The 24,911-nt window shown below is 35.7% G+C and overlaps 1 long non-coding RNA gene across 1 annotated transcript; it reads right to left on the bottom strand.

Moving 5' to 3' along the window:
- LOC110263361 lies at nucleotides 2,361-24,911 on the bottom strand. The gene is made up of 4 exons (XR_002348873.1): nucleotides 24,686-24,911; nucleotides 20,084-20,086; nucleotides 17,747-17,756; nucleotides 2,361-2,374 (listed from the first exon to the last, which is right to left on the bottom strand). It is a non-coding gene; the product is annotated as an uncharacterized LOC110263361 (long non-coding RNA).

The raw sequence follows: 24,911 nt of genomic DNA on the forward strand, positions 1-24,911 counted from the left end.
TGAGCGGATAATTTATACGCTTTTTGGCATTATTTTTAAGTTTTTAGTATGTTTAGTTACTTTTTATTATATTTTTATTAGTTTTTATACAAAAGTCACATTTTTGGGCTTTACTGTGAGTTTGTGTGTTTTTCTGTAATTTCAGGTATTTTATGGCTGAAATTGAGGGACCTGAGCAAAAGTCTGATTCAGTGGCTGAGAAAGGACTGCAGATGCTGTTAGATTCTGACCCTCCTGCACGCGAAGTGAATTTTATGGAGCTACAGAAGCCCAATTGGCGCACTCTCAATTGGGTTGGAAAGTAGACATCTTGAGCTTTCCAGCAATGTATAATAGTCCATACTTTGCCCGAGATTTGATGGTCCAAACTGTCGTTTAAACGCCAGCCAGAGACCCTTTTCTGGCGTAAAACGCTAGAACTGGCACCAGAACTGGAGTTAAACGCCCAAACTAGCATCCAAGCTGGCTTTTAACTCTAGAAAAGGCCTATGCACGTGTAAAGATCAATGCTCAGCCCAAGAACACACCAAGTGGGCCCCGGAAGTGGATTTCTGCACTATCTGCACTTAGTTACTTATTTTCTGTAATCCTTAGTAACTAGCTTAGTATAAATAGCACTTTTTACTATTATAATCGGGGGAGCTGATCTATCTTTGGAGTTTTATGTTACATTTGGGAGGCTGGTCATTCGGCTATGCCTTGACCTTTTTCTCTTATGTATTTTCTACGATGGAGTTTCTACACCTCATAGATTAAGGTGCGGAGCTCTACTGTTCTTCATGAATTAATGCAAGTACTATTGTTTCTCTTTCAATTCATGCTTACTTCTTCTCCAAGATATACTATCGTACTTAATTCAGTTAACTCAGAATGAAGGGATGACCCGTGACAATCACCCACTACTTTTGTTACTCGCTTAGCCAAGATCCGCGTGCCTGACAACCACAAGCGGTCTACATGATGTTCAACGTAGTCATTGGGCGACAGCCGGAGTATAGTCTCTTGGGTCTCTGATTCACGGACCGAGTCCGTGAGATTAGAACCTTCGTGGTATAGGCTAGAACCAATTGGCAGCATTCCTGAGATCCGGAAAGTCTAAACCTTGTCTGTGCTATTCCGAGTAGGATCTGGGACGGGATGACTTTGACGAGCTTCAAACTCACGAATGTTGGGCGCAGTGACAGTGTGCAAAAGGATAGAGAGATCCTATTCCGACACAAGTGAGAACCGACAGATGATTAGCCGTGCAGTAGCTGTACCTGGTATTTTTCATCCGAGACGAGAAATTCGACAGTTGATTAGCCATGCAGAAATCGTACTTGGACCATTTTCACTGAGAGGATCATACAGCTTGCCATGGAAGGGAGCACGCATGATTGGATGAAGACAATAGGAAAGCAGAGGTTCAGAAGCAACAAAGTATCTCCAAACGCTTATCTAAAATTCCCACCAATGAATTACATAAGTATGATTATTTTAATTTACATTTTATTTATCTTTCAATTATCAAAAATCATAACCAATCGAGTCCGCTTGACTAAGATTTACAGGATGACCATAGCTTGCTTCAAGCTGACAATCTCCGTGGGATCGACCCTTACTCGCGTAAGGTATTACTTGGACGACCCAGTGCACTCGCTGGTTAGTTGTACCGGAGTTGTGAAAAGTGTGATCACAATTCCGTGCACCATACACCAACCGGGCGAACGATCAAACTTAGGGAAAACTTTACCGTCAGCTTCTCCCGAACAAAAGTAAAGTCAACGTGTAGAGAAGGAAGATACGAACATTTTAGTTGGATTAGATTTTTTATTGGAGTTACGAATCATAAAAAATCGAAGCCAGAAGTTTGATTTCCATGAAAAACACGTTCTTCTCACTGTTAGCCTTCTTTCCTTCTTTTATTTCCAAGTTCGGTAAGAATGATGATGATTAAAGGCTGATGGTGATAAATGATGATTTACGATGTTAAAGCATGGCTAGGTGTCACGGTTATATATATATATATAAGCCACGTTTTCATTTCTTTTCTTTTGTTTCCTTAATGCATTCGTCCAAAATGAATGGAACTAAGGAAATGATAACATTAGATGATGATTATTGGCTAGGTATCAAGTTTTAGAGCTTTTGAGTCTGCGATTCAAGTTATAAATATCTTAAGCGAATAATTATGAAAACTGGATATATTAAAACACATATAATAATAATATATGTATAGGGTTTATGAGTTACTAATATAAATGACGTTAGTAACTTAAGGATGAAAGATATTTGGTGAAGCATTAACAACTTTAAACTCACCAGAAAATACTGATAATTACGTATATCGGCAAATATCGGACTTGATAATAATAATATTATTATTATCTAGGCTCTATTATTATTATAGTATGTGAAATAAATTAATAACATAATAATAAAATTATATTATCATTTATTTTACTTCGAAACTCAAAATTGACTCATCGAAATAAAACTGTTTGCTGAAAATAACATATTTTGTAAAACATCGTGTTGGCATAAAAATTCGGGTTGTTACAAAGGGGGTCCGCCAGGCGTGCATGCCTATCTGCCAGGCATGCATACATGTTTTTTGCTCCATTTCCTCTTTTCCTTAGGGCGCACTTCTGTTCCTTAGGTTACGCCTATACTATACTTGTGTCTTTTTTTTTTGTAGAAAGCTTTAATTGTTGCTAGTTTTTTAGCCAAAAACTCTTGAAAATATAAAAACACTATCCTAACTCCAAATATTTGATTATTTATTAAATTTTTTTTAAAAAAAAAGAAATTTAATTAAAACCTAAGAAAATTAATGAAAAAGAACGTTAAATATCGCTTAAGATGACGTGTCATTAGTATTTTTGTTTCTTTTCTTTTCTTTTTCTCCTTCTTTATTTTGTTTATTCCGTACGGTACATTTGATTTCTTGTTATTTTTATGCATGCAAGGGGAGAAAAATCGCATTCTTTTCAATCTGGAAATTGAAAAAATGCTTGCGCAAATAAGGAAGAGATTAAGGGCTAGGAGAGAAGACGTAGAAAAGATGGCAGAGAAAAATAATAATAGAAGGATTCTTGGCGACTACACTATTGCGGAAGTAGCATAGTGAAGCATACGATTCAAGCTAACAACTTTAAACTAAAGCCATCATTAATACAATTGGTACAAAGGGACCAATTCGGTGGTAGCCCGCAAGAAGATCCAAAGAAACACAGCAAATTTTTTGCAGCTATGTGACATAATAAAGAGCAATGGAGTTAGCCCTGAAGCCATCTAGCTTAGGCTATTCCCTTTCTCTTTAAGAGATAGGGCCACACAATGGCTCTAAACTCAACCCTTGGGCAACATTACTTCTTGGGAGGACCTAGTTAGCAAATTCCTAACCAAGTATTTCCCTCCCCAAAAGTTAGCCCGGTTAAGATATGAAATTAATTTCTTTTTCCAAAAGGAGGGCGAATTACTCAATGAAGTTTGAAAAAGGTACAAAGAGATGCTCTGAAAATGTCCACATCATGCCTTTTCCAAATGACTTCAAATCCAAACTTTTTATGATGGAGTCTCTCAAACCTCAAGAACGATGATTAATTCATCAGCTGAAGAATCTTTACATAGAAAGACCCCTGAGGAGGTATTGGAATTTATAAAAATAGTGACGGCTAATAACTTCATTTATTCATCCGAAATGTCCACTAAAAAGGGTGTAATGGAATTGGATACAACGGATGCAATCCTTGCTCAAAATAAACTCTTGACTCAACAAATTTTTTCACTCACACAATAATTTGAACATAGGCAAGTTTCAGCCATTGAAATGCAAGCCCTATGTGATTTGGGTGGGGGAACACACCCAAGTGAAGAGTGTGAATTGAGCAAGGAGGACTAACCATCTGTGGAGGAAGTAAACTTAATGGGACATTCCACAAAGTCAGAGAATGATCCATTCTCAAAATTTACAATCACGGCTGAACGAATCATCCCAATTTTAGTTGGAAAAATCATGAACCAAGGAATTATAATGGCCCTTTTCAACAGCAAGCTAACCATCAAAAGGCTTCATCTTTTGAGCTTGCTATTGAAAAACTTTTCCAAACCACCAACTCCTTCATACAATAAACACAAAGCTTCATACAAAAAACAAGAGCCAACTTCAAGAATCAAGAAGCTTCAATCAGAAATTTAGAAGTGCAAGTGGGATAAATTGTTAAACAATTGACAGAGAAGCCTCCAAATTCCTTTTCTAGTGACACAATCCAAAATCCTAGGGAGGAATGTAAGGCTATCTCCCTAAGGAGGGGCAAAGAAATCAACAAAGATCTTCCCAATGAGAATGAGAAAAAAATTGAAGAACCTCCAAAAGAGATAAAGGATAAGAACCTAGAGGAAGAAAAAGCTGATACACCAACAGAGGCCAAGAAGAAAAAGGTGAAAAGCCATGAATTAAAGATTCTATATCCTCAAAACTTGGGAAGCAAAATCAAGAAAAGAACTTTTCCAAGTTCTTAAAGATTTTTAAGAAGCTACAAATCAACATCCCATTCGCTGAAGTCTTAGAACAAATGCCACTCTATGCCAAATTCATGAAGGAGCTATCATCCAAGAAGAGAAATTTCAAGGAGGAAGAAAAGGTCATCCTCACCAAGGAGTATAGTGCCATTATTCAAAGAAAATTATCACAAAAGTTAAAAGACTCCGGTAGTTTCCAAATCCCCTACACTATTGGGAATATCACCATTGGTAAAGCTCTTTTGATTTAGGAGCTAGCATCAATTTGATTCCCTTATCCATGTTGAAGAGGTTACATATTGAAGAAGTGAAGCCCACAAGAATCTCACTACAACTAGCCGACCAATCAATGAAGTTCTCACTTGGGATAGTAGAGAATGCATTGGTCAAGGTTAGAAAGTTCATTTTTCTGGCTGATTTTATGATCCTTAACATGGAGGAAGAGGAGGACACCTCCATCATCTAGGAAGACCATTCTTAACCACCGGACAAGTACTCATAGACGTTCAAAAGGGTGAGCTAACACTAAAGGTACATGATGAACAAGTGGTTTTTAATATTTTCAAGGCCATGCAATACCCTAGTGTGTCCGAGAGTTGTACGAAGGTTGACATCAGTGACTTTCTAGTCCAAGAGATTGTGGGCAAAGGATCTCTTAAAAACCCTCTCCAACTTATGGAGTTCGTAACGGACAAGGAAGAAGAGCCGGAAGATGCATATTTAATGAAGGAAGGCATTAGAGGGACATGCCATGAAACAATCCAACTCTCAATCTAGAGGACTCAACATCAAGCTAGTGACGTTAAAAGAGCACTTGTTGGGAGGCAACCCAACCGTTAGTATTTTTCTTCTTTTTTTTTTTTTTAAGTATTCCATAATGCATTCTCCTTCTTCTTCTTTATTGATTCTCTTGCATTTTTTTTCTTTTTACTTTCATCATATTGGTCCACGTTGTTTTTCAAAATTTTTCAATGTCTTAAAAAAAGTAGAGATAAGTGTGAAGCCCAACGCCCAAAGAGGGAGCTAGGCTCCTTCGCAGGGTGAAAGAAGGTGGTGCCCAGCTCCATGTCCTAGAGCCCAGCGCCCAAGGCAAGGGAAAGCTCCTAGGGGAACAAAATTTGGAGAGAAGCCTAACGCCTACTCTTCATGCCTGGCGCCTCTTGTTTTCTTGATGGGCAATGCCCAGCTCCAAAGCTTGGTGCCCAGCGCCAAGCCTACTTGGGAAAGCATGGATCTTCTCTCTAAAAAGATTTTACTTCTTGTTTCTGTTCTTAATTTTTTTTTAACTTAACAAAAATTGATTTTTCAAAATTTTGCATGCATGATCTTCTTTATTTTCTTTTCTTTGCATAATCACCACTGATTAATGGTCCTTTTTTTCCAATATTTTCTCATCATCCTTCAATATACACCTTCTGCTTGCACATGCATTCTCATATCACTTAAAATATTTATATTTAAAATTTTGGCAAATTTCTATGTTTGGTGTTAGTAAGTTAGAAAAAAAACAAAGAGTTTTGAATAATAGAAAAATCCCAAAAGGAATGGTTGAGACCGAGAATAAAGATGATGATGAATGATGACTTTCGATAAATTAATTTTGTGTGGTGGTTTTTTTTTATCTTTTTTTCATTTTTATTTTATCTTTTGTTTTGTCTTTACTTGTTTTGTCTTTGTTTCTTTTTGTTTTTATTTTCTTTCTTCTTTTCTATCCTTGCATTATATTTCTATTTTTTTGTTTTCTTGTTCTTCTTTTCTTTTCTTACTACTTTGTAACTGTCCTCGGACACTATAGTAACAAGAGTGACCCTTGATTGAATAAATAAGAAAGAAAGCTCTATCAAAATGTGGTGGTCAGTGAGCATGATTATATTCCATGAATTTAAAAGTATTTGAATGATCTTGAAGAAAAGAAAAAAAAAAATCTCCAAGAAAACAAAGATTCTGGAGACATTATGATATTCTAGACTTTAAAAATCCTTAAAACAAAACGAAGAAGATAGAGAGAAAACAAACAAAGAAAGAAAAACATAAGAAAAAATCATGAATATTCAAAAGTAATAAGGCTCTCGCACTAATGACTAGAGCCCATTTATGTGCCTGTAATGTTTATGTTTCAAGGAGGGACATGGACAATTAAATCCGAGGAGTACTTCATCACCCGATAACTTAGGCTAATTGGCTCAAGATTATCAATTGAGAGCCCACATTAGTTATGTGCTTGTGGTGTGATTATGTCAAGGAGAGACTTGGGTGATTAGATCCGAAGGGTGTTATATCACCTGATAACTTGGGCCAACTGGCCCGAAATTATCGGTTGAAAATATGCTAAGAGCTACCTTAAGACAAAATACTTATAGTCAAGAAACTTCAAAAGTCTCTCTCGGTTAAAGTGTTAAGCAAGGTGCTTAAGGGACAAAACAAGTCTAAAAGGATTCTTATAATAGAATTTGGAACTTAGTTTTTGAAAAGATTTTTAATTCCAAAATATTCAAGACTTATTAAGTTATTCGAAATCTGCTTATATTCAAGACTTATCTTTCTTTTTGCTTGAGGACAAGCAAAGTTTTAAGTTTGGTGTTGACACGTCATCTTAACAACTTTTTGAGCTTCTTTTTCATTTGTTTTCTTAGTTTTTAAATCAAATCTTTATGTTTTTAGTGATGTTTTGATAAATAATTATATATTTGGAGTTATATTAGAATAATTATATTTTCAGACTTAAATCAAGCAAATCAGGATAAAATTCAACACAAAAATAAGCTGAAGGTGCAGGCCCAAAGAAAAGCCCAATGGCTAGAATGCCAAGCTGCGCCTAAACCCGGAGTCCGGCTCCAAGGAGTGGTGCCTAGCATCAAAGAATAGAAGCACAGCGCCTTCATGCAATGGGAGAAAGAATAAAGGGCTAAAGTCTGGCTCCATAAGGTTGTGCCCAACTCTACTCCAAATTTAGGTATTGGGCGCCCAGCACCAAGACTAAGACTAATTAAGATTATAAAAGAAAATAGAGAAGGAATAATGACATGAGAATAAAGGACAAAAAATGGATATCGAAGAATGTATTTGAGAGAAAGGAATAAAATAAAAAAGGAACTAAGAGGATTTACAGCGATTGAAAACTGATAATTGAAAAGAATCGTTAAGGAAAAGAAATAGAAAGAATAGAGAAAGGAACTAAAAAAGATTTATAAAAAAGGAAAACTGAAAAGTGAATGTTGATTGAGCTTTGGCATCGACTATATAGTAGGACACGCACGGACTGAGAATTGCTTTCCAGGGGAACGCATATCTGTAAAAAATGGGTTAAAAGTCAATTAATGTGGCTTCGACTATACGACTTCAAGTCAACTGATGTGGCTTTGGCCATACAACTTGTATGCAACTGATGTAACAGGAAAGCCATATCCGGGTCTTGTGCCTGGGTAATATCGGGTTGCAGAGTGTGAACTGACACGTGAGCTCATGACCTGTATAGGACAGACATGCATCATACTTATTTGTGCATACTTTTTTGCTATATGTATATTCCATGTGTATGCGTGTGCCTCTTAAATTCTTTCTCTGCGTGATGTTGTTTTAAATTCTTTGTCTGTATAATGTCTTTCTGTATTCTAATATTTGTTTGTTAAACCTCAAAGAATCAAAGAAATTAACTAACAACCCCAACCTTACAAAGAATCTCCAAGTTCTTATCCCTGTTCTCCCCTTTAGATGGAGCACCGACGACCCAGTAATAACGTATGATCGTGCAGAGAAGTGATGGATGATATTTTGTATTTTGATAACGTCATCTTGGCTCAAGATTTTGAAGAACTAGAGTGTTATTCCCTCGTTTTTGTAATCTAGAGGGATTAGGAAATGTCATATGTGTATATATGTAAATAGTTAATAACTAGCTACTCCTGGAGATATCATAACTACTGATTTTAATTAACAAGCGATATAAATACGTGAAATTTTTGGTACTGCTTTATCTATTATTATCTGTGATTTTATCTATAAAGGTCTCTGTTCATCAAACCGAACGCATTTTCAAAAGAAAAAATTAAAATTACCTTGCAAAATAATTCCGTACAACGAATTAGGCTCCTATAATAAAATATTAGTTAAATTTAAGGAAAGTAAGTTAGTAACACTTAGCCTCTAGTGTGATCATGACATACTAGAAGTTAGGTTGTTACAAGATGGGGAGCACAATTATCTCTTGTGAAGTTTCAGGTCATTTGGGTTAGTGAAAGAAATTCGGTGATTTTAAAATCTACTTGTTAATTTTTATTTTAATTGCACAATGACCCAAATGCATTGAGACTAAAAGGAGGGTGAAGTTAGTGTCTCTAATATTCGTTGTAAAATTGTGAAGTTAGATGATCAATGAGCGAATTTATAAGAATTTATGAAGTGGCTGCATTTTTCTAGTCTTCTGATTTTAAAACCCTGTAACTGCAGCACCTTATAAATTCTTCATAAATTTTTATATATACCAAATGAGTTGGGACCAAATCTAACCTGAAAGATGTTATTGTTAGAACCCTATCATATATAAAATATTATTGGAAATGAAGGAGCATTTTGTTATTTTTGGTGAATTTTGAGAAGCAGAGTTGTGTTTTAAATAGTTGTACTTTGAAGTTAAACTAAATTTAAAAGACAATGGTTTTTGAATGAGTACCCAGCTATATTTAAGAATTATTCTATTGAATATGAAATTGTTAATCCTTATGATGTCAAACGAGTGTTACTCTTAGAGTCCAAGATTGATTAGGGCCACTGGATTAGAGTTAATAAAACCCCGTTATGCAAATTTTGACCTTGAACCTTGATAAATGAGATAAGATGTGCTTTGGGCTGTTTGTTTAATAAAGGCTATAGATTGGGATGGATTTTGTTGGCTTGGCAATTTAAAGGCTTAATTGAGGATATTGGAAGTGTATGGTGTTGTTGAAAAGAAGTGTGCAAGTCACTTTGAGAATTTGCATATTTGATATTGAGATATTTGAGAAATGATTATGACATAACCATAGACCTATCCCTGAGCAAAATAGAGTTTCCCAAACATGAATTGTTTGAACACGTTGCTAAAGATATAAGTCCTAGTTTATTTTAAAAGGAATGATTATGCAAATATGACCTGCAGGTGTGAAAGTTCTGCGAACCTAGACTGGGTATGAAAGTGCACAATAGTGCTATGCACTAGTTCCGTGAGTAAACTATTCTGGTTTTGATTTGAAAGCTGGACGATGGTGCTCTGTAGTAGTTCTGCGAATTTATGTATACGAGATATGACTCCGGGATGGTGGTTGTGATAACAAAAAGGTTATGTCTGGTGATATGTGTGTGTGCGCGCGCTATTTGTGCTTCCAACTCATTCCCCCTTCTGAGACTCTGTCTCAAACAGTATGTATTTCTATCTCTTCTCCCTACCTCCTACGATTCACAGATGGGGATGATGATCAAGTTCACCCACTATTTAGAGGGGCATGACTGCCATCTAGACCTCTAGGTGTCGAGTGCAATTTTGGCAGCTTCGACCAAAATTCATACTTACATTTTGTTTGTCCACCATCTTACTATATCTTTCGATTCATCAGTCCTTGATCTTGCAGGTCCGTTTGAGGGATTTGAGATTCATGGAGCTAATCCACCTGTTGTCCCTAAGGTTCTTGCTACACTGGCCCTTGTTGTTGTTGTTCCATCTGCACCTAAGCCTAAGGCCAAGCTTGAGCCCAAGCTTGAGGAGTATGCTAATTAAGGAGCAGGTTACGATCAGACATACTCAGACTTACCTACTAGAGTATCTAGGAAGACCCAGCGATGCCACCTTTTGAGGACGAGGCTAGTTCTGCACTCGGAGAACAACATTAAGAAGATTCCTATTGGATCTAGTTTAGAATAGTTCCGTCCACACATGATTATCGGTGTGGGTTTAGGGTGGGAAACATATCACAAGCACGCACGCACAGGGTTGCTAACGGTGAGAAACAAATCTAAATAGTTAAGGGTGGGAAACATATCTGAATTGGACATGTGGCAGCAAAGGAGGTGTTCGTCGGCGTTGGAGTGGAGATGTTTAGCGCCGTTGACAAAACAGAGAGCAACAATCGGACTCCAAAATCGTTGATGAACCTCGAAGGAGAAGGCGTCGAGCTTCTGTCTTGGTGCTCCCAGCAAGTCGAGATCGAGTGGGTGATTTAGGCGTTACAGAAGCATCGCCGGTGAAGATCCAGAAGAAGGCACCGATGCAGGCGACGACAGGAAGATCGGCGACGGTGAGGAAGCAGACAGCGGAAGGCAGCAGTTGGATTGAAACTTGCGAGGAATCTCGGTCGCATAATGGAGATGGAGGCGTTCTTCTTCACCGAGTCTGGTCTTAGGGTTGGGGACTCCGGTTCCTGCGGTTTGGGCTCGTCTGTGGGCTAGACCCGTAGACCGTTAACAAAAAAAAAGAAAACACAAATGGTGGAGACAAAAACTGAATCTGAAATTTTTTTAAGAAAATCGGCTAAAGTATGAGTTTAAGAACTAAACATTTTTTATTAGAATACTTGTATAATAATTAGTAGATAAAAAAAGAATATGATATATATAAAATAATATAAATTATATTTTTTTGTCTCTAATATATCAAATTTTGTTAATGTTTAATTTAAATAAATTTTATTTTTAACTTTTTCAAGTCATGATGATAACAATGCCAAAAATAGTAATCAGTCGTTAATAATTAAAAAAAGAATAAATTACCATTTGTACTCACAAAAGTTGAAAACGCTGACATATCTACGCATAGAAAAAGGAAATTACCATTTGTACCCATGAAATATGGGTTTCGAACAACAAAATTATCCAAACACTAAAAAATTACCTAAAATTCCTAAATTACCCTTATCTTCACCACCACACCACCTCCTTCACCCAATCACCTTTCTAACCCTAACCCTCTTCACCCTGTCACCACCCCTCTTTCTCTTTCTAATCTCAAATCCTACCACCACCCCCTTCACCCACCACCACCCCTCAAGCTCTTCACTCAATGGTGGCTCCTGCTACCCCCCCGCAACCGTCACTGGAATCCTCGTCCTAGTTCACGGATTTACCAGCGAATCCAGCTGGTTCCTCCAGCTCACCACCATCTACTTCGCCGAGGTCGGATTCGCCACCTGCGCCATTAACCATTAGGGCCACGGCTTCTGCGACGGCCTCATCGCCCACATCCCTGACATCAACCCCGCCATCGACGACTGCATCGCCTTCTTCGATGAATTCTACTCTACGCTTTGATCCTTCTCTTCCTTCCTTCCTCTACTCCGAATCCCTCAGCGGCGCAATCGCGCTATTAATCACTCTCCGCTACCGCGACTCGTCGGAAAATATCTCATCCGCGAACCGAGCGTGAGCTCTGATTATGGTGTCGTCCTCTTCGGGGGTGAAGGCCTGATGCTCCACCTGCGGGGAGACACCATTGGAGCCTGCAAAAAATGGGTTGGTTCATGAACCTGTAATGAAGAACAAAGCAAAAGGAAATCAGGGGAGAGGTAGATATAACAATGGCAGGGATCAGAAAACGACGGTGGTGGTTCTACGACGCGAAAAGAGGTGAAGAGGGTTGGCTATGGCAGCGATAAGGTAGCGTGAAGAGGAGGGTCTCTGATGCAGTAGTCTCTGGTTCGAGGCCGATGGTGATGGTAGCGAGGAGAAGTTGGCGCGGTGTTCCTGGTCTCGGCGTAAGCCTGCGACGTTGCTGGCGGAGAAGGGGGTGAACAGTGATGAGGAGGGTGATACGGTGGTATGTGGTTGATTTTGGAATTGGGTGGCTGAGAGAAATGAGAGAGAGAGAGAGAGAGAGAGAGAGAAAGGAGGGAGGAGATGATAGTGGTGGAGAGAAGGGTAGTTTAGGAATTTTATTTAATTTTTTAGGGTTTGGATAATTTTGCTTGCAAAAACTATTTTTTATGGATACAAATGGTAATTTTCATCTTCTATGGGTAGATATGTCAGCGTTTTCAACTTTCGTGGATAGAAATGGTAGTTTACTCTTAAAAAAAAATAAAACCAAACTAAAAATGGCATAGTTTATTAAAATAACGAGAATAATTATAGAACAATTTCATAATAGCATGTGGTATATTTAATAAGAATTGTTTACACATATTTCATATTTATTTTTTTCATAATTTAAAATATATAATACAAATATCTAGCTACTATTTTTCAATTAATAATAAATATTAATTACGTTCGCAATCATTAAAATAACTCTCATTACTTTACTCGGATTTTCATTTTCGGAATACATTTTTCTTAATTAAATAATAAACTTTTCTAAAAAGAAAAAAATGACTTTAATAATCTGAGAAGATATTTTGTTAAGAATTAGATAAATTTATATTGGATGAATATTTAAAAAGAAAAGCAAAAACTGTAACAATTGTTTGATGTTTGTCCAATACTTACGTACACGCACCTTTTCTAGTACCACTTGTATAAAAAATCGTTGCAACATCATATAAGATTTCGGTGAAAAAAGGGCTAAAGATTACTGCTTCTCTACACCCGATGCAGAAAAAAGGCAAGCGATAACAAATACATAATAATGGAACATAATTCATAAACTCAATGTATAAATAAAATTATAACTTGTTAGCAACTATTGATGGTGGTAAAAAATTATAATTACCATGTTAGTGCAAAGAAAAAAATAATGAAAAGAAATTTTGCATTTCTTTTATAAAATGGAAAATAAAAAATGGGATTACATGGACCATGGTGGTGATACGAATTTATATCAAGAATTAGACGAAATTAGAGATAATCAGAGAGAATAGAAGAGAAATTCCTAAAATTAAAATCAAAGAGAGAAAGTAAAATTTTTATTACATCATGTATATCCTACATTATTACATAATACTCCTATTTATAGTATAATTCTCTAATTTGTCTATCTCAATATTAATCCTATCATTATCCTACCCTTCAAAACAACCTTGTTCTCAAGGTTGGAAAAAAATATAAAGCCTAATTAAAATCGTAAATGTGAATTATAAGTACTAAACAAAATTAATTAAAAAATATATATTTTTTATACTATTACTTAAAAATTAAAATAAAAATTGGCCACCAAGATCACATTGTTTAAAATAATATCTACCAATTGAAAGATAACAAGCTTCCTGCATCTGAACCAAAACAATCAAATAACCCATAATGAACCTTAATATACCTTCAGCAAAAATTATGATTTGAGTTTTGATCCGTTAACAAAAAAGTTGTGCTGGCTTCAGACTGGTGGAATTGGGTTTGCCATTGGCCCACTACATACCCCAAGGGTCTCCAATGCATAGCGTCATTTGTAACCTATCTCAAAATTGCATCTTTTCTCCCCTTTTTTCGTGCTCTGCTTCTTTAATCGACCTTGTTCTGAATCCACACTCGCAGTTCCATGGAAAACCACCGCTGTAGCTCCAACCCTCGCACCGCCGGCCGTTGCGAGCTCGCATGGACGCACCGCCGTTGCCGTCCGGCTCTCGTCCCTCCGCTGTTCGCTGTTCGAGTTCTCCCTGCCTCTTCCCAAAGCCGCCACTCGCCCCCAAGCTCCACCGGTCACCGCTGTTGTTTTGCCCTCCGTCTTCACTGACGCTGTTCTCCCCTCCACCGTCACGAGTTTCCGCTAGCCCATCGTGGACGCGCCGACCTCGATGCCGCTACCTAGGGTCAGACCGGCTGGTGCTTCTTCCTCGATGCCGCCTCCTCTGTTCAGCATTGAAGTGTTGTCGGCGCCACCCAAGACCGCCACGTGTGAGTTCAGATGCGGTGGTTTTGGTGGTGGTCGCGTCACCCTCACTGCTGCCGGGTCGTGATCCGTGAACGCCACCTTCTCCATCGCGACGGCTTCATCCCCGGTATCGCTGCCTCTGCTCTAATCTTCGCCACTCTGCACACTGTCGCCGCCTTCCATGAAGATCTCTTTGTTCCTCTTTTCTAGATCTGTGTTATTTGAAATTTGATATGAACTTTTTAATTGTTGCTGATAATGTGTTGTTGCGTCATTGTAATTACTAATTGACATCGATGATTGCAGCTTTGTTGCTTGATCTGAAATTTCTGTAACTGGAGCTTGAAATTTTGATTGAATATTTGGGTATGAGATTTGAATTTTCGCTTGATCTGCACTTTCTGTTGAATCCTCTTGTTGTTGAAGTTGAAATTCAAAATTAAAATCTGTTGCTTCTTCTTCTGTGTGTTCTATATTCATGTTGAATTCTGAAATTTGTTTGACGTTGAATTGGTTTGAATTATTGGATTTGGATTGGCTGTTGAGGAATCACATTCTTCCTCTGGCTGAGGTTGATACTTATCTAAGTATATTCTAATTTCTTCCAAAGCTATATCTAGATCTAAAACTTCCTTCCAAGAAATTTCTGATGGCAGTATAGGACGAGAATTTGGCACAAACTGATGCAAAAATGCCATATCAAAAACTGATCTAGTTGTAGTAGGATTGAATTTATTCCATAACCGAAACAATGTTAGAGCCTTGCCCGTGAGGTATTTGGAAGTTTCCAATAATCTTTGCTCTTCAGGAGTACCTTGGGAATTCCAAAATTGTTCAATGAGAATAAACCACTGGGAACCATCTCCAATGCCATCAAACATAGGAGATTTGTTCAATGAAAGCACCATTTGATACGAATTTATATCAAAGAATTAGAGAGAATTAGAGATAATCAGAGAGAATAGAAGAGAAGTCCCTAGAATTAGGGCCAAAGAGAGAAAGTAGAGTTTTCACTACATCATGCATATCCTACATTATTACGTAGTACTTCTATTTATAGTATAATTCTCTAATTGGACTAGCCCAATATTAATCCTATCAGGTGGCTAGGTAAATTAAAAGAGAGAGGAAGACCAGAACATAAATGACACTTCCTAATTACTACATGGAAGCATATAGTATACTACAAGTTATGAAATCTAGAGAGTCATATTCTTGGGAAAAAAATTTACCTGATACAATAGATTTTAATTACAATCTAAACTCTAATTGATGATAAAAGAGATGTAATATGACCATCACTGTCTCCAAGTACGTGCACAATAATTGAAAATTATCATGGAGTTACAGTGTAGATTTGTTGATTAAAAAAATATTAAATTAACTTGCAGCAACTCATATGGACTAAAATCTTTATGAAATTAAAGAATTGTTGAAACATGATGTGGATTTTACAAACTATAAACTATTGGCAAGTGTACCGAATCGTCTTAAATAATACCACGGGAGTGGATTATAATTTCTACGACAATTTAACAGATGAAGCAAAGCAATAGTCAATTGATTATTCTAGTTAGACGAAAAACTTAAGATTTCAAGAACACTTAGTATAAAAACAGGAAATTTAACAAAGGCAATAATAAACGAGTGAGAAAACAATATGATTAAGAGAGTTAAGGGTTCATAGATGTTGAGACTTTCAGAAAAATGTTTTCACTCTCCAGTATTCTATAGTGGTTTCTCAGATTCACAATTTTCGCAAATTTGGTCCTCTAGATTCTAACGGCCTGTTTGGTTGGTGTCCATATTCATCAGAGACATAGACACAGTGACATATGTATATTGTTTGTTTAATGAGACATAAAATTATCATAGATACGGCGACACACACATGAACATAAAATACATGTTTTTAGTGTTCCACCTTTAACCTGTGACACACATTTGAGACACAGACATAGTTTTTAATTTCCACCTTTGTCGTTACTATCTTTTTCTATTTCCATTTATACCCTTCTTCATTTAACCCTAATTCACTTCTTTTTCTCTTCTTTCCTACCTTCTTTTTCAATGCCCTCTTTCTTCCTCCATGCCTCCCACTCCAACTGCCGCCTCATCATCTTCTTTGTCCTTCTCTATCGCCTCCATTTCTTTGTCCTTTTTTGTTGCCTCTCCTCATCTTCCTTATCTCCACTGCCTCCTCCTCCTCTTCCTCATCCTTCTCCTCCTCATCTTCATTATCTCCATTGCCTAAACTCTTCTCTGCTTCCTTATTTTCGAGCCTCCCTCTGCTTAGATTCATCGCCGACTTTGCTTTGTATCTATCTTTGTCAAATTTACCGCCATCGCCTCTGTCGTGCCTCCTTCTCCCTCTCTCAATCAGCCTCATAGATCTACTTTCGTCTCTCCGCCTCTTTCAGTTTTGCCTCCGTCTTTTTTTACAATTCTTCCGCCTCTCTTCATCGTTGCCAGAACCATCTAGTTCTCTATTTTAATTTTTTAATTCATATATTTTTTTATTTAGATTTTGATTGAAAATTGTGTTTATATATTAAATTAGATTGATCTAAATTTTTAATTTATTCTCTATTTATCATTATTAATAGTTATAATTTGTATTGAAATGGTGGTAGAGAGGTGGTTATAGTGGTTTTAATGGTGGTAATTTGAACTGAAATAATGGTAAGAGGTGATGTTAATAGTTTGTGATAGGGATAACATTGTCATTTTGTTAGAATGGTAAATTGGAAGTAGTATTATGTTTATGAGTATCAAACAAGTTCTCAAATTTTATGTTTTATCGTGTCTATGTCATTTTGTGTCTTTATGTCTGTGTTTTATTTGGTCCCCTAGATTAAGTTTCGGACACTATAGTGGTCCATAAACTCTTTTTTTGCACTGAATCAACAAGCACAATAATGATATGGCACTCTCTTGCCACGCTGGACTGATGTGAAACTTTGATGTTTATGTTTAGTCCCCAATAAAGGACAAAATTTTGTCTTTATGACTCTTATTGGCATCTAAAACGATTTTTACATGTCGTAACAATTGTTACATATCATTTTGACCTTCAAACTAAAATGTAGTCATTTCACTCCAGTCCAAGGTGATAAGGAAAAGCCACATCATTACTGTGTTTGTTGAGTTAGCACCGAAAAAAGGTTCATGGACCAATAAGGTGGCCAGAGCTCAATTTAGAAGACTACTATCTTGTCGTTAGAATTTAGAGAATCAAATTAGTGTAAGTCGTAAATCTGATGGACCACTATAAGATTTAGTCAAAAGACTTATAAAAAAAACAATAAAAATAAAAATAAGGTAAATTTTGGTGTTGTGAGGGATGATTATAGTTTTTATATATAACTAGCAAGAGGCCCGCGCATATGCGCGAGTGGGTGATTAAGTTTGAGCAATTAATAACAGATATATGAGAAGAAAATATAGAAATTGGATAATGATATGTTTGTCATCTACATTTATGAAGCTTAGAAATATGATGAAAATGATGTAAATAATAATTCTGGATCATGCATTAATTAAACATGGTAAATTAGTATAAATACATGGCAAGAAAAGAAAATTTGTTTGTTGAAGCAAAAGTGCAAATTTTCCATTCTAAATTTGATAGCTGTGCTGCAATAAACAACATAAATACCAAGTGAGTTTGTAAATTAATAATGTGTACAACATATAGATAGAATGATAAGGGTAAAACTTGGTAAAATTTTAGAAAGAAAATATTGAGACATAAATAAGGAAGAAATAGTTAAGAAATAATTCAAAGAAATTGAGAATATAATCCTTACTTATTGTGTGTGACACAATACAGCGGCAAAATCAAATATTTCTAAAAACTTCATGATAAACGACATTGTTGGTTTTAGTGTAATTATTTGAATTGTCATGAGAAATAACAATCTTCAGTCCATATTTATTAGTAATTCTTGATATTGTAACATATAGTTGGCCATGTGTGAATACTGGCTGTTTAAGGAGTAACCCAACATAATCCAATGATTGTCCTTGACTTTTATTTATAGTCATGGCATATGAGAGCATCAAAGGGAATTGCCTTCGTTGAAACTTAAATGGCAGTTTTGTATCCGAAGGAGTTAATGTCATCCTAGGTATGAAAACCTTTTCACCAATATTAGATCATAATAAGACTTCTGCTTCGATAACTTTGTTGCCAAGCCTTGTGATAACTAATCTAGTACCATTATAAAGGCCTACTGAATGATCAATATTTCTAATAAGCATGACAGGACAGCCTTGCCTAAAGCAAAGCTCATGATTTCAAAGTCCGGGAGATTTAATAGTTGCCAAAAATTCTGGAGTGTGCATTGATGCCAGATTGTCTGCTGCACTTTCTTTAAAGGAAGGTGAATCGGAGTTGAGATAAACTTTTTTTTTCATTTTTATTTAAAGCTAGCATATAATCATTAACCTGTTCAACAATGTTGACTGTTGGAGCCAAAATAGTACGGCCATGCAAATTCCTGAACTTTGTGGGATCCTTTAGGTAGTCACTATATGTAGCTTCAACAATTGTAGGAATTGGGTCATTAAAATTTGTAATTAAGAGTTCAGGTGGTATAGGGACCACATTGTATCCATCTTCTGAATGAGCAAGCTTTCCATCTCCTAAATCAAGGATCCACTGTGCAAATTCTTTTTGTTCTCTTACGCTTTCATCTTCTATTGAAGACCTTAATCTTATATTCTGAGTTAAACTTAATAACTTGCATTCATGCCATAGATAAGAGGAATTAATCAATGCATTAACAATATCTTGTCTAGATACCTTTGTTATCACTGGGAGGATTTGCCTAAAATCACCACCAAAGACGACTGTTTTCCCCCCAAATGGCAACTGTAAACTTGAATGATTTATGTGCTGAAGCAAGTCTCTCATAGTTTGATCTAGTGCTTCAAAGAAAAATTTATTCATCATTGGTGCTTTATCCCAAATAATAAGTCTGGTTGCCAAAATTGACTAAGCTAGTGGGCTTCATTGTTTTATATTATAGGTGGAATATTCATCAGGAGTTAGGGGGATTGCAAACCTGGAATGAGCTGTTCTTCCTCCAGATAGCAAGAGTGAAGCTATTCCATTTGAAGCAACTGTTAGGACTTTTTGACCCTTTGATCTAAGAGTAGTTGAGATAGTATTCCAAATGAAAGTCTTTCCTGTAGCTCCATACCCATATCTGAATTGACAGCTTGAAGGATTTGGGTCATATACATATTTTTGTTCTGTTGTCATTTGTGATAAAAATTGCTTGTGTTGCTTAGCCAACATAACTCGATCATAACGGAGTTCATCCAATATTAATTTGTTTTGCAAAGAGCCATGTCTCATGCTGTGGATGTTATCCATGTTGGGAAATCGCATTGTTGCATATTCTCGAAGTATTTTGCCATTGTTGTTAAGTATTTGTTCAATCTCTATTAGAGTAAGCTCTGATAATTCATCATTTGATAAAACCAAATCTGCAATTAAAATTGAAAATGAGTATTAGAAAATTCACCCTAAAAACACCTTAAGACATTTGATTGTACATTGTGACATTTATATTTGCTAAAAAGTTTCAACAATTTTGATATTAATATCAACATAATAAATGATATCATGTGGACATTTGATGAAGAAAGTTGCAGCAAAATATATTAAAGAATAAGTTCAAACATGGTAAATTGAACATAGCTATATGATTATGTAGTATCCCATCTAAAAGTAAAGTCCAACATTTTTGCCAAACTACTTCAGGCCGAGTCATTGAATTTGACCACAAAAGATTTGCAAACAACTTTCTCAGATAAATCCAGAACTCCAATGACTTGCTTCTTCAATAGAATTAATGTATTCTTGATCATCATCAAGTAACCCACGCGTGTAAGATGCGTCTCTGAATGTAGGATAAACAACATCATTGAAAGACCAAAGTTCTTCATAGCTTCTTGACCCTTTAACAATGTTGAGTAACATTCTTAAATAGTATAATTCACCTGCAGATGGAGGGACAAAGAATAATCTACCAATAACAGTGTTTGTTTTTCTAGGCTCCCATATTCTAAGGCTGCGTTTCCAAAAAATTTCAGTCGGAAAATTGTTATAAGTTAATTGTCTAGCTGCCTCATACTCTGTGTTTGCTTGAAACCAAGCTATGAACATGGATTCTTTAATTGTTTCTTTATCAACAGTTCTTTGCAAATTGTCTTGATCTTCAAAGATAACTAGTTGTTCATCGGGCAAGTGAAAGCTTAACCGTTCAACTGAAGGTCTTCTACAGTGAATACCAAATGCAAATATTCTCCAAGCAGATTCACATAGAGAGATATACCGACAATCATAATACATTTTCACTTCATCTATGATTGAATTAGAATTGGGAAGCGTTGAAGTTGAATAAAAAGAAGCCGTGACTCGATCACTTCCCTTTGTTAACATACTTAAAAAGATACTTTATCAATCTTTATTGATTGCACCATTCAACATTGATATGAGCACCATACTTCATTAATAAGAACTTATTATGTGGCACAACATAACGATTATCCAAAAGAATACCTGAAACCTCAATGGTATAACCGTCATTTTGACGTCTATAAAGTGGATATCCATTTTGATCGATCGTGGTAAATTGTACAATTTTTTTAGGAAAATGTCGGGTGCAAACACCATCTCCATGCAAGGTGAATTTTTGTTTGCAATTCCACGGGGTCCATGCATCATAAAAGCCTTAATTGTCTGATAGTATTCTAGATCCAGATTCTGATATGAAATTTCTATTGAGATAATGTTGTCTATGCATCAGGACCAGGGAATTTTTGCTCTTGCGCAAGAAATAGTAGTATATGTGCATGCGGTAATCCACGCTTCTGAAACTCAATAGCATATATAACTGCAATAATAGATATGCATTAAGTATGATTGTATTATAATGGATTGAAATAGTTAACATTTTCCCATGAAAAGCGCGAGTTTGGAGTATTACCTGCCCTTCATGTACAAAAAATTCTATTCTTTTGGATAGCTTTGGTGAGTATGTCCAACTTTGCCCTGAATAATCTACAAACCATGTCTGGTCTATCTTCAGGTTTTAAATTCTTTTCCTTATAATAGTGCTTCAATTTTTCCCACTGGGGGTTGCAGGTTACTATTGTAAATAAATCTAGATAACTAATTGACCTACAAATTGCCATTGCATCTTGGTAATTCTGAATCATATATCGTGGTCCCCCTGTGAATGTTGCAGGTAAAATAATGCGCTTGCCTAGTGACGATGCCTCAGTTTCACCGTTCAGAATTGCATCTTTCAGACCTTTATAGATTTCAGCTCTGAATTGTCTTTGCTTTGAGTATACATATTTAAGTCTAGCCGCTTCAACCATTGAGAATGCATCAACTAAAAGCTGTTGAAAAAGTCGTCGAGAATACAACAAAATACCTTCATGACTTGGTCTATGCTGGATTCTAAATGCAAAAAAATCCCTCATGGTAACGTAGGAGATTTCCTGTGTAGAATTTTTTGGCAATTTGTTTAAAAGGATGTTTTCTCTCCACCCGTCTTCACCATAAGGAAATAGTAAAGGATATTGTAATCCTAAATATGATGGGTTGAATTCTGAAATTCGTTGAAGTTGGCCAGATTTTGTTTTGATAATAATATCTCTTTCTTTTGTATTTGAATCAAAATCTCCAACAACTAAACCTGCAACCTCATCAACAGATGGTAGATTATATCGCCTTCCATCTTTGCCCTTTTTTCCAATAAGCCGTAAATGAACATTAGTTTGTTGATTAGTTCTAATTACGTCTCGTACCATGCGAAAACTTTTTGCAAGAATGTTATGTTGATCTAACATTTTAATAACATTAGATATGATCTCCAAATTCCATTGGTTGGTTTTGTTGTGTATAAATTATGCTCACTATGAAATAAAGCTTAATAAATAGAGGCAAGATTGAAGTAATACTAAATTAATACCTAAGAATGGAACTGCGATTTTTGATCTCATTTTGTGTATCATAGATATAAAGTTGTGCAAATTTTGCTGACTTCCCTCTTTTGGTAATAAGCTTCCCGTTAAATGATAATTTTGACCATGTAATATAAATGTAGGAGGACCATCTATCTATTTTTCCACCCAAAGAAGGTAAAGCAAACATACTATTGTATGTGCGCGTGTTTTTTGAAAGTGAGTAGCCTTTGCATCACAACAAAAAATTAGATCATTCAATATTTGAGGCGCTTCCTGTAATTTAGGTAATTCAACTTGGCCCTGACGATAACACAAAGTGAAAGTTGGATTCCTTGCATTATAGCTTTTGTTAATTTGTTCTTGATACCAAAACTCAGCTCCACAATGTCGGCATTTGAAATTCGAATCTCCAAGGTCTAGATAACCTGTGATATGAAAAATATAGTGAGTTTGAAATTGTATAGGGCTATTTTGAAAAAAGCGGGAATAATTCTTTTTGCTGTTAACCGTGTGGCATTGGTTCTGAGTCATTATGAATATCGTGCTGCTGGTCTGGTTCTCCTGTAATGTAATATTATGATTTTGTTAGTAAGGCAGAAGGTAGCAAGTCAACTATTTGTATGTGTGAATCGAAACAAAGTTGAAAAATGTTCCTCACTTTTTAATTTAATTCAATTTAAACATGATATGGAATTGAGAACTGCTTAAACAACACAATTTTACCTTGATGCTCTTCTGCATATGATTCATTTTGTCTCTCAATATTGTAGTTCTGTAGATTGGGCCTTGATAAATAACTCATTCCATGATCTGTTAAAGAAAAATAAGGTAGTTATTATTTGTAAGCCAACTTGTAATAAAGATATGATTGTTGTAAAATATCTATCAGATATGTACTCTTAAATGGATAGCTCATGGAAATAAAATATGGGTGGAGGTATTTTTAATTTCTTCAATTACATCAATTTTAGCAAGTGGGTAAAAACTGAGAAGTTTAAAAGGCTTAAGGTTAGGTAATTTTAAAGGCTCAATTTTATAGTAAAAGAGAATGAGCATGTGTTATGCTCAATTATGGATTAGTGGTGTTCGTTATTAATATGGATTTTTTTTAATTTCTAATTGCAAATCGGAGGCTCAAATTTGGCTGGTACGAACAAACCGAATGTCCAATTTTTGACAAAGTAAATTCAAATTTATGGGAAAATCAAATTGAACCTCCGATTTATGTAGGGTTAGTTTTTTATTTTAAAGGGGAAACAAATCGGTGGATAGGTTTTTTGAAAAGAAAAATAAAGTTGCAGAAAACCTAAATCTGAGAGTAGGTTTTCTCAAAGAATTTTGAAAAATTCAAAAAAATCCAAATATGAGGGTAGATTTTGTGAAAAAGAATTTTAGAAATTTAGAAAATCTAAATAGGAAGGTCCGATTTTTGGTTTCCTAAATCTGACCATCTGATTTGTTTGTCACTGTCTTTCACAACCAAGGATAACACACCCAACTCCAATACAACACTACAAGAAAATGGAACATTTGTAACAAAAATTAGTAATTGTTACATAATAATAATGTTTTGTGACAACAATATAATTTGTTACAAAATATTTTGTTATTTTGTAATGACTTAATTTTTTTTGTTACAAATTATATTGGCTTTTGTAACGAATCGGTATTTTGTTGCAAAAGTTTAAAATATTTTGTATCAAAATATCCATTTGTTTCAAAAACTTTAATTATTTTGTAAAAAAAAAATAATTTGTCACAAAATTCAATATTGTTTGTAACAAGTTTTTTGTTTGTCACAAAATATAAAAATTTTTGTCACAAAGCATCTGTTCGGCTGATTTTTATATTAAACAAGATTCTTATGTAATTTTATTATAATTCAATATTTTGCATGATAGAGATTAAAATTTAGTAATGGAAGAATTATATTGTTTAATTTAAATAATTTATAGGTTTAATTACTATGTTATTCCCTATAGTTAATTTTTAATTAGGACCCTATACTTTTTTTTCGTTTAATCGAGTCCTTGCACCAATTTATTTTTTTAATTGGGTCCCTACACTTTTTTTCCCTTTTATTTGAGTCCCTACACTATTTTTTTTAGTTGGGTCCCTATATAATTAAGCCAACGTTCAAGTTGCTGTTGCCGCCATCACACGCAACGTCCCGCAGTTTCCCTCACCGCCGTCGACGCCGATCTGAGTAGAGGAGAGGAGGAAGAACGGCGGGAAAGGAAGGGAGTCATCCGCGTCACCACCGTCGAACCACACTCACTGCCAGCGAAGCTTCTGTTGCCGTCGTTGCAGAAAGGGGGTTGCTGCTGTTGTCATGGCCGTCTTCCTTGCCGCTGCAACTTCATTCAATTCTCAACTGTTGTAACTCGCCGCTGGTACCAATCGAGACCTTTGCTACTAATGGTTCACTGAGAAGTTCAATTTTTTATTTCTATCTAAAATTCTGAGCTACTTTTTTGTTTGGTGTAATTTTAATATCTGGGTATTCATAAAGTTATTCTTATTTTGTTGATTTGATTTTATTTTTGGTGGTTAAGTTTGAGAGAGACAAGGAGAGGAGAGTAGCGGCTCATAGGAGAACAGTGCTGAGAAAAGAAAGCCAAGTTGCTGAACATTCTAGAAGGCTTTGCGCCAT

Source organism: Arachis ipaensis, chromosome B06 (assembly GCF_000816755.2).
Source record: "Arachis ipaensis cultivar K30076 chromosome B06, Araip1.1, whole genome shotgun sequence".
In the NCBI taxonomy this organism is placed as follows: domain Eukaryota; kingdom Viridiplantae; phylum Streptophyta; class Magnoliopsida; order Fabales; family Fabaceae; genus Arachis; species Arachis ipaensis.